This window comes from Chrysochloris asiatica, unplaced genomic scaffold, assembly GCF_000296735.1.
Source record: "Chrysochloris asiatica unplaced genomic scaffold, ChrAsi1.0 scaffold00225, whole genome shotgun sequence".
Classification (NCBI taxonomy): domain Eukaryota; kingdom Metazoa; phylum Chordata; class Mammalia; order Afrosoricida; family Chrysochloridae; genus Chrysochloris; species Chrysochloris asiatica.
In genome coordinates this window covers 1,982,187-1,990,575 of record NW_006408743.1, presented here as the reverse complement: position 1 = coordinate 1,990,575, position 8,389 = coordinate 1,982,187, and positions in this window count along the sequence as shown.

The following is an 8,389-nucleotide window of genomic DNA, read 5'->3' as shown; positions in this document are numbered from 1 at the left end:
ATAATATATAATTTAAAGTGTTTTTGGTAAGAGCTGTTGATTTGTTTTCTACCCATAATAATCCTTTATAGAGTTCTGAGGAGCAGCTAGTGAGCTTGAACTGCCAACCTTGCAGTTCAAAGAGCTTTGCAATCTGACACCTTAATTCACAGCACCACACCAGGACTCTTTACCTAACTCTTATGAGAGTTAAAAAATCCTTTTTGAAAATAAGAAACATAAAAATTCTATACCTACATCAGAATTCCAGTGCTATTTATCTGTAACTGTGCTGATCAATTAGTATCTTTTATGTTGTTGTTGTTAAGTGCTGTCAAGTCGGTTCTGACTCTTAGAGCCCTTGTACCCAATTTCTCAGGAGTGGTTGTTTGTTTGAATCACTGAGCTTGCAGTTCAAACAGACTTTGCGGTCTAGTGCTTATCCTACATTGCCACACCAGGACTCAAGGATCTTTTAAACATATGTTTATTCACCTCTCTTCAGCAAATCTTGATCACATTTCAGATCCTCCTTTATTTCTTCAATCATACTAGAATTACTTGTTACACAAAATGCACTTAATATTTGCCTTAAAAATAGAAAATGCTTCTTTGAATGAATAAATGACATTATTCTTTTGATTCCTCATGGAGCTATTATGAGATAAAAATTAACATGCAGAATATTTGCTGGAAATGTTTTTAGGATTAACATCTGTGGAAGAAAAATAAGGAAGCTGGGTAAGGCATACAGAGGAGTTGTGCTGTAATTCAGCCTCAATGGTGGGCTCAGCAGTTGCTCTACAAGAAAATCTTAAATTTGAGTAATGCTTCAAAGTTGTATCCATTTGGGGTAGGTTGAATGGGTGTAAAAATGTCATGTTGACCTATTGTTGATGGGAGTCACAGGAAAGTGAATATTCCCTTGGGTGACTGTAGTGCTATAAATTTACTTGATGTGGCTTTTCTAACCAAAATCTTCTGAATTCCCACCAAATGATTGGGTGGGACCATGCAAATAAGTTATAAAGGACTATAAGGCTCTAAAACAACAACAAAAAGTTTTGCTCTCCAGCTAGGCTTAAAAGGAGCCATCTCACAAGCAGAGACAGAAGATTCCTGGACCATCAAGAAGGAAGAGCATGAGTGATATGTGATATCCCTACTTAGAGAAACATCAACTGCAGAGGCAACAGCAGAAGTGAAAGTAATAAATGATGGCAGAGGTGACAGCAGAGGTGGTTGCATGGAGAGACAGCAGCTTCAGACTCCAGGTCTATGGACTGAGTAGAGTTAAGTGTCTATAGGCAGGAGACTGTCTTGAAGAATGTGCCCTTTGGGCATTCACAAACTGGTTAAAAGAACTTTGTACCATGTGCTTGAGCAGGGAAGAGGCCAAGGTACCACATGGCTGAGAAGCTTAAGAAAAGACTTATGTATGCTTGCAGTATGACAGACAAAAGACATTTCTGACTAGAGAATTGCTGCGTCCTGAGTTGATTTTGATCCTGAATTGTACCCTGTTCACATCCCTAATAAACCCTATAATATTGAGTATTGTTATTATTTCTGTGTGGCTTTTATAAACGGATTATCAAAACCAGATATAAAGCAGAGAGTGCTATGGGAGGGATGGTTGATATCAGACTAGGGTTAAGAAAGTTGTAAGGTGGAAGCATGTCTACCTCTGCTTCATAGGATTCAGCCTTGGGCTGATTTTGAATTTGATTCTATTTTTTCCTTGGTAAGTCAGGGGAAGTCAGACATGGCTCCCATGTGGTTTTTGCAGTGACACTTTTTTCCTCAACTGAAGCAATCCTTAAAGATGTGTGACATCTAAAATTTAGATGTAATCCTGCTCCCAGAAGCTAGAGCAAACCCCAAACGAAACCCATTGCCATCAAGTTGAATCCAACTTAAAATGACCCCATATATGGTTTCTGACACTGTAAATCTTCATGACTGCAGACATCCTCAGCTTTCTCCACATAGCAACTGGTTGTTTAGAACCACTGATCATGCATTTAACAGTTCAATGCCAAATCCACAGTTAGATTCCTTGCAGCTAATGAAATAAGTTCTTTATTCCTGGGTGGACTTTATGTGATGTCTCACAGCACCTACAACAAATTATTAGAATATGCTTTGTGCTAATATTCTACTCACCATTGTAAGGAACACTCCTTAACTTGGGATATGCGCATGATACAAACGTACTGGCTAAAACTGAAGAAGACTTAAAACACTGAGTAATGAGGATCAAAGATCATAGATTAAATATGTCTCTGCGATTAGTGCATGGCTGGAAACAATTTCTCTCAGTTATACATTTGCATTTGCCTTCTTAGAGTGCTTTCATTAAAAAGGTCAATCAGAACAGTGTCTTATAGGGGATCTGCTGGGCCAGTTAAATTCAAGCTAGAGAGCTTAGATGAGAAGTTTATGGTGACTTTTTTGGGGGGAATCCCAATGAGGTTATCCTGATAAATTTCCCAAAGGATACCCTGGCTTATTAGGAAGATTTTTTTTTTTTTAATGGAAAATTGCATTGGTGATAAAGAGACCAGAAAATTACACTCAGGAATTTTTGTCTCTTTCCATCACAATTCACCTGCTAATTCTTAAGAGGCAACAAGTGTTGTCCTATAAGAATTTCGTTGGAAACCCTTACCTTATCTACTCAATAGCCCTAATCTTCCCTCTTCAGACTTCTTTTGATTCCTCAAACAAATAATATTTTCAAGAAATATGTTTGGAGCCCCTTAAGAATGCCAAAACTGTCATGTGATTTAGTATAAATTCTTTAGGAAAGGGTTACAGTTGTTGTTAAGTGCTGCTGAATTGGTTCTGACTAATAGAAACAGTATATAGGGTTTCCAAGGAGCAGCTGGTGGGATTGGACCGTGGGCCTTGAGGTTAGCAGGATAGTGCTTTTCCTACAATGCTTTGGGAAAGGGTTTGTTGTTGTTGTGAAGTACCGTCGAGTCAATTCCGACCCATAGTGACCCTGTATAGGGTTTCCAAGGAGCAGCTGATGAGCTTGAACCACCGACCTTGCAATTCAAAAGACTTTGCAGTCTGACGCATTAGCCCACAATGCCACACCAGGACTCCTTGGGAAAGGGTTAGATAGATGGAATCATGGCCTTCAGAAATATAGAGTCCTAGATCAAGAGAAACATATCCCATTTTATTCTGATTGCTGTCCTTTTAATTCTAACTGCTGTCCTTTTTATTCCTTTAATGTTTTTAATAAAAGGAAGTTCTATCCCTTTTTATTCTGACTGCTATTAAGTTTCTGTGATTTTGCAACAATACTCTTGACTTACCCTTGTGTAAACATGTCAATTAATAATTGATTTTGGATAAATTTGCACATTAGTTAAGGCCTATCCCAGAAAATTCAACCACCTGTACACTCAGCTCCAGAACCCTCTGCTGAAGGGACTTTGAGGCATCCATGGTCACAGATTGCATTTTGGAGATACTACACATGACTGCAAAGTCAGTTTGAATTGCAAGGTTGGTGATTCAAGCTTACCAGTCACTCCTCAGAAGCCCTATACAGAGTTGCTATGGGTCAGAACCTACCTGATGGCACTTAACAACAACACGCATGACTTTGCATCATACTCAAACACTAGATTTTCTTTTTCTTTTTATTTGACTTTTCATTGTGAATTGGATGAAGATTTACAGAACAGATCATTAGCTTCATAATCAACATTTCATATACATTTTGTTTCTTCTCATTCATTGCAATCACCTCAATATAATATCGCTTACACCTCTTCATCCCTTTGTTTTCTGATAAGAAGTTCTTCCAAAATATGTGCTGGAATCCTAACCCTTGTATCTGTGAATGTAATCTCTTTTGGAAAAAGTTGTGTTATCTTTTGGTTGCTCCATATCAGTGTGGAATGTATTCTAAACCTAATCAATTTTGATTTATATAAATAACAACATAGATAAAAAGGGGAATATAGATAGGGAACGATATGACAATATGTGCCAAAGGAAGCCTGCCAAGGAATCAAAGAACACAGGAAGTAAAGAACTAAATGAGAGAGAACTAACATAGAATCTCCTATAATCTATGTGCTAAATTTAGACTTCCAGCCTCCTGAACTGTGAGAAAACTATTTATTTTCTTTAAAGCCATATGCTAGTGGCATTTCTATTACAGGGGCACTAGAACATAAAGAGTATGCTATTTCTGCACAAAGAGGCTTCCATTAAAGTAACTGCTGGGCATATTACAGAGTCATTTGCTATGCACCTTCATATTTAATGAAGTGAGTGCCAAGTACAAACTTGGGAGATTTAGTAATAATGCTTGAGGTAATCTCTACAGTTCTGGTACAAATGGAAGAAAATGTCTACCCAAAAGAAAATGGTAGGGGGCTGTACAGTATAAAAATGACCCTAAATGTCTTTCCAAGGTGGAAAGAAATGAAATCAAAATTTTCCAGAAAGATGTAAGCTCACCAGGGGCAACGTATTGGCATGATTGCCCGGGTCAGAATCAGACCCTTATGTAACTGAAGCCAAGTCTCTAGTGTACTTTTTGATATTCAATTCTTGCTCATATAAAGGCTGTGAGTCTAAGGGTTGTGGTAGGTAGTTGATATGTCCGGTCATGAAACAGGCAGAGGATGTGTATATGTAGGATGGAGGTGGGAGGGGGCAGAGGGTGGGGCTTAACAGTTGACATAATGATAAAGATTCAGATGAGTGCAAATGAGTGCAGATTCTAACACTCTGATGAATTGAGTGTATTTCACTTCACAGCTAGAATATGCAGGCTACAGCAGGCTTTCATTGAGATTCTCAGTCATTAAAATAGTCATTAAGGGACAAAACTTTCCCTCTAGCTCATTATTATTTGACATTGACCTAGGAAAGGTTTCTAAAAGAGCTGCTTAATTATTGTAGGGTACAGACTATCACGGGGTCAGTGAATATGAAAGAATCAGAGTTCAGACACTTCCCTGTGTGCCTCAGCTGCAACCAGCTGCTTCTCTTGCTCCAGGCAGCACAGGTGGGACCAGAGCCAGCTCATGGCTCAGTCCCTCATGCCAAAGGTTTGTAGAGACAGGAGGAGTCAGCACAAAGCCTCCAGTGTTGGCAGAACCTCCAATAGCTTGGTGAAACCATGTGATTATTTCACAGTTCCTAAATCTCATGCTGCTTTCCAGATCCAGATGCCCTTAGAAGCCTGAATAATCTTCTGATGTAGTACTAGGGACTCCATATGTTATGTAATAGAATTATTCTATAGGTTTTTCTTGGCTATAATCTTTATGGAAGCAGATCTCTTGTCTTTCTTTAGTGACCCTACTAAGTAGGTTTGAACCACCAAAATTTTAGATTAGTATTTAAATGCAAAGTACGTTTACTACCCAGAAATCTCAAAGTAAAGTCCATAACCTCATTTCAATCCAAAATCTGAGACTCCTTTTCTTTTTTAGTACTGGACCAGAATGGCCCTGACATGAAGTGGAAAAGTATGGGCTTTCAAATCAATCATTCTTGGTTTGAGTTCCAGCTGTGAAATTTTCTAGCTATGAGACCTAGTTGAAATAATCTAGATACCTAGGCACTGTTGATATACTGTAGAGTAGTGTTAGGCATGAAATGAGATGATAGATAACAAGCATTTAGCATCAGGTTTCACAAATTATGAATCTTTTCCTATTCAGTGTTCCTTTCCTAGTCTGAAGATTGATCTAGAAGATGCTTTGCCAAGGCCTAAGCTAAGAGGAGCAAGTGATAGGAAGGTGCATGAGACTATGAATGGTTAAATAAATTGTAGGTCTTAATGCAAAATGAAAATGCAGGACTTTAGTCAGGAGTGGGGAAGTCAATATCCCTGTTTCACAAACCCACCACCCAACACATGTTTGGGCAGAAGCATCCATCAACAATATTATTATGCTGTCTGCCCAGGGCATGAAGAGCCATGGCCAAATCCTGAATCTTCCTGCACCTAAGTTCCCTTACTGGCTTCCCTATAAAACCATAAAAAACCCTGATACTGATCCAAGAAAATTACTACAGTACTCACAAGACACGGGTAAGGTGGAAGTGGTCAAATGAACAAGGAGAGCCAGGGAATGCAGTCTGGATGACTAAGAACCTGTTTCAGGAAGACAAGAGGTGGTTTGTTTTTGGTATAAAGAGCCTTCCAGTTGATTCTGAATCATATCAAACCTATAAAGGGTTTTCAAGGCTTTAAACCTTCTTGAGAGCAGAAAGCCTCATCTTTCTCCCATGGAGTGGTTGGCAGGCTCTAGTCACATACTTGTGGTTAGCAGTCCAGTGTTTAGCGTATGGAAACACCATGCTCCTTGAATATCCCGAGTTGCTTGAAAATATACAAAGCATGTAAAAATAGTGATTTACTTACTTAGGTCTCTGTTCTCATTAGCCCCTCAGAAATGTCACCCTCCTAATACACTTGCTTTTTACTTCATTGTGATTTGTTTTACAAAGCACCTAATTACAAATCAACATGATTATTTGTACATTGTCTGATCCATATTGTTCATTGCTATATGACAGTCTCCAGTACCTGGAATACTGCCTGGCACATAATAAGCACTTACAAAACAATAACAACAAAATCAAAATGTTGCCTAAGTAATTAAATATAGATTTTTAAGGTTAAGCAGTACATATTGTAATAAATAGCACAGCCAGATAATAAAACTCAAATTGTTTTACTTCAAAGTCCACGCTCTCCCATCACAACATGCTCTCCAGAAGATTGCCAACTAGGGTGCCCAGGGGTTAGCATTCTACTGAACTGAATACAGCCACTCCTTGATCTGAACATAGTAAAGATTGCAGAAAATGTCATCATCTGATCCATTTTCAAAGAGATACACTTGAATACACCAATAAATGTAGCAGAGCACATCACTCATAATAAAAACTTGAAAAAAAAAAAAAAGACATTTGCTTTCCAGCACCAAGAATTTGCTTGCATCTTATAATTCTTGTTGACTAGAACATAAGGCTAAAGAAAGAAATCTGTATTCCTTTTACAGAAGGAATTGATGGTGAGAAAATGAGCACTATCCAGAAATGCAATCTATGTATCTGGGATCTGGGCTGAATGGCAAAGCCACAAAGGAGATGGACAGATCAAAAATAAATTAAAGTTCATTCCCATCTACCATAAAATAGGAGTCCTAGTGCGGCTCTGTAGGATGAACACTTGGCCTCAAGGTTGATTTGAAACACAAGGTTGGAGGTTCAAACTCACCAGCCACTCCTTCAAAACCATATACAGGGTAGATTGAGTTGGAATTGAGTTCGATGGCACCCATCAACAACAGTCATAAAATATAAGCTAATTAAAAACTCCCTCTGGAAACGTACTTGTTTTAAAATAGTCATGACATGCTGTCTTTCATTATCTAGGCTTTTTCTGACATAGATCTCTGATAATGACTGTAAAATAGTAAGTTGTTATTTAGTACTGGTAGGCACTTACTCTCTCTGTCTTCTGAGAAATCTCTGGGAAAGTGTTCTGTGACATAACCATCCTTTCATCAGAAAATTGTCATGCAGAGGTCTAGACTGGGGAAAATTTCTCTTTGTATCTTTTCTTAAAGTGTATGTCATATGTTGCTGTTGCCTCTGAATGTCCTGTTGACTGTATGGCATGTGGTATCTTTGTCTAGGTACTTGCCTGACCTCAAACTCTGGATCATTTTCTTATTTAGTTAGCTGCAGTGTCCAGCTGCATCTTGTCCTCTGCTGCATAAAAACAATAATGGCATAAATGTGCAGGGGGTTTTGATAGTTAAAGTTGTTTGACAACAGGGTTGGGGCAGGATTCTCAGTGTCATGGCAGTTACGACATAGTAATCCCTCATGATAAGATTTAATACAATGCAATCATCTCCATGGTGAGATCTGCCATGAGACCTCAACCAATACATTTAAAGAAAGTTTCCTTAGGGTCATGGACTGTTACCGATATATTTGATGATCAGACAAAGACTGTTAACTTTTTGCTGGATTCTGCAATGGACTCATCATCTGACCTCCAGTATTTTGGACTTATGCCTAAAGCCTATTTTATTGCTTGCTGATCCTAGGAATCATTAGCAGCCTGCTCTCTCACCTGCCAACTTTGGATTCCTTCATCCCTGCAACCAGAAGCCAGATTCAGATAAGGACTGTGTGGATCATAACAAACTATGGACTGCATTGGGAAAAATTAATATTCTGGAACACTTAATTGTGCTCATGAGGAACCTGTAAACATACTAAGGTGCAGTCATTCAAACAGAACAAGGGGACAATAAATCACATATAGCTATCCTTCTTGCATTCTCTGCTTTCAGTCTGGATATACCTGATGTCAGCATTGATATCCCTAGTTTCATGTCATCTA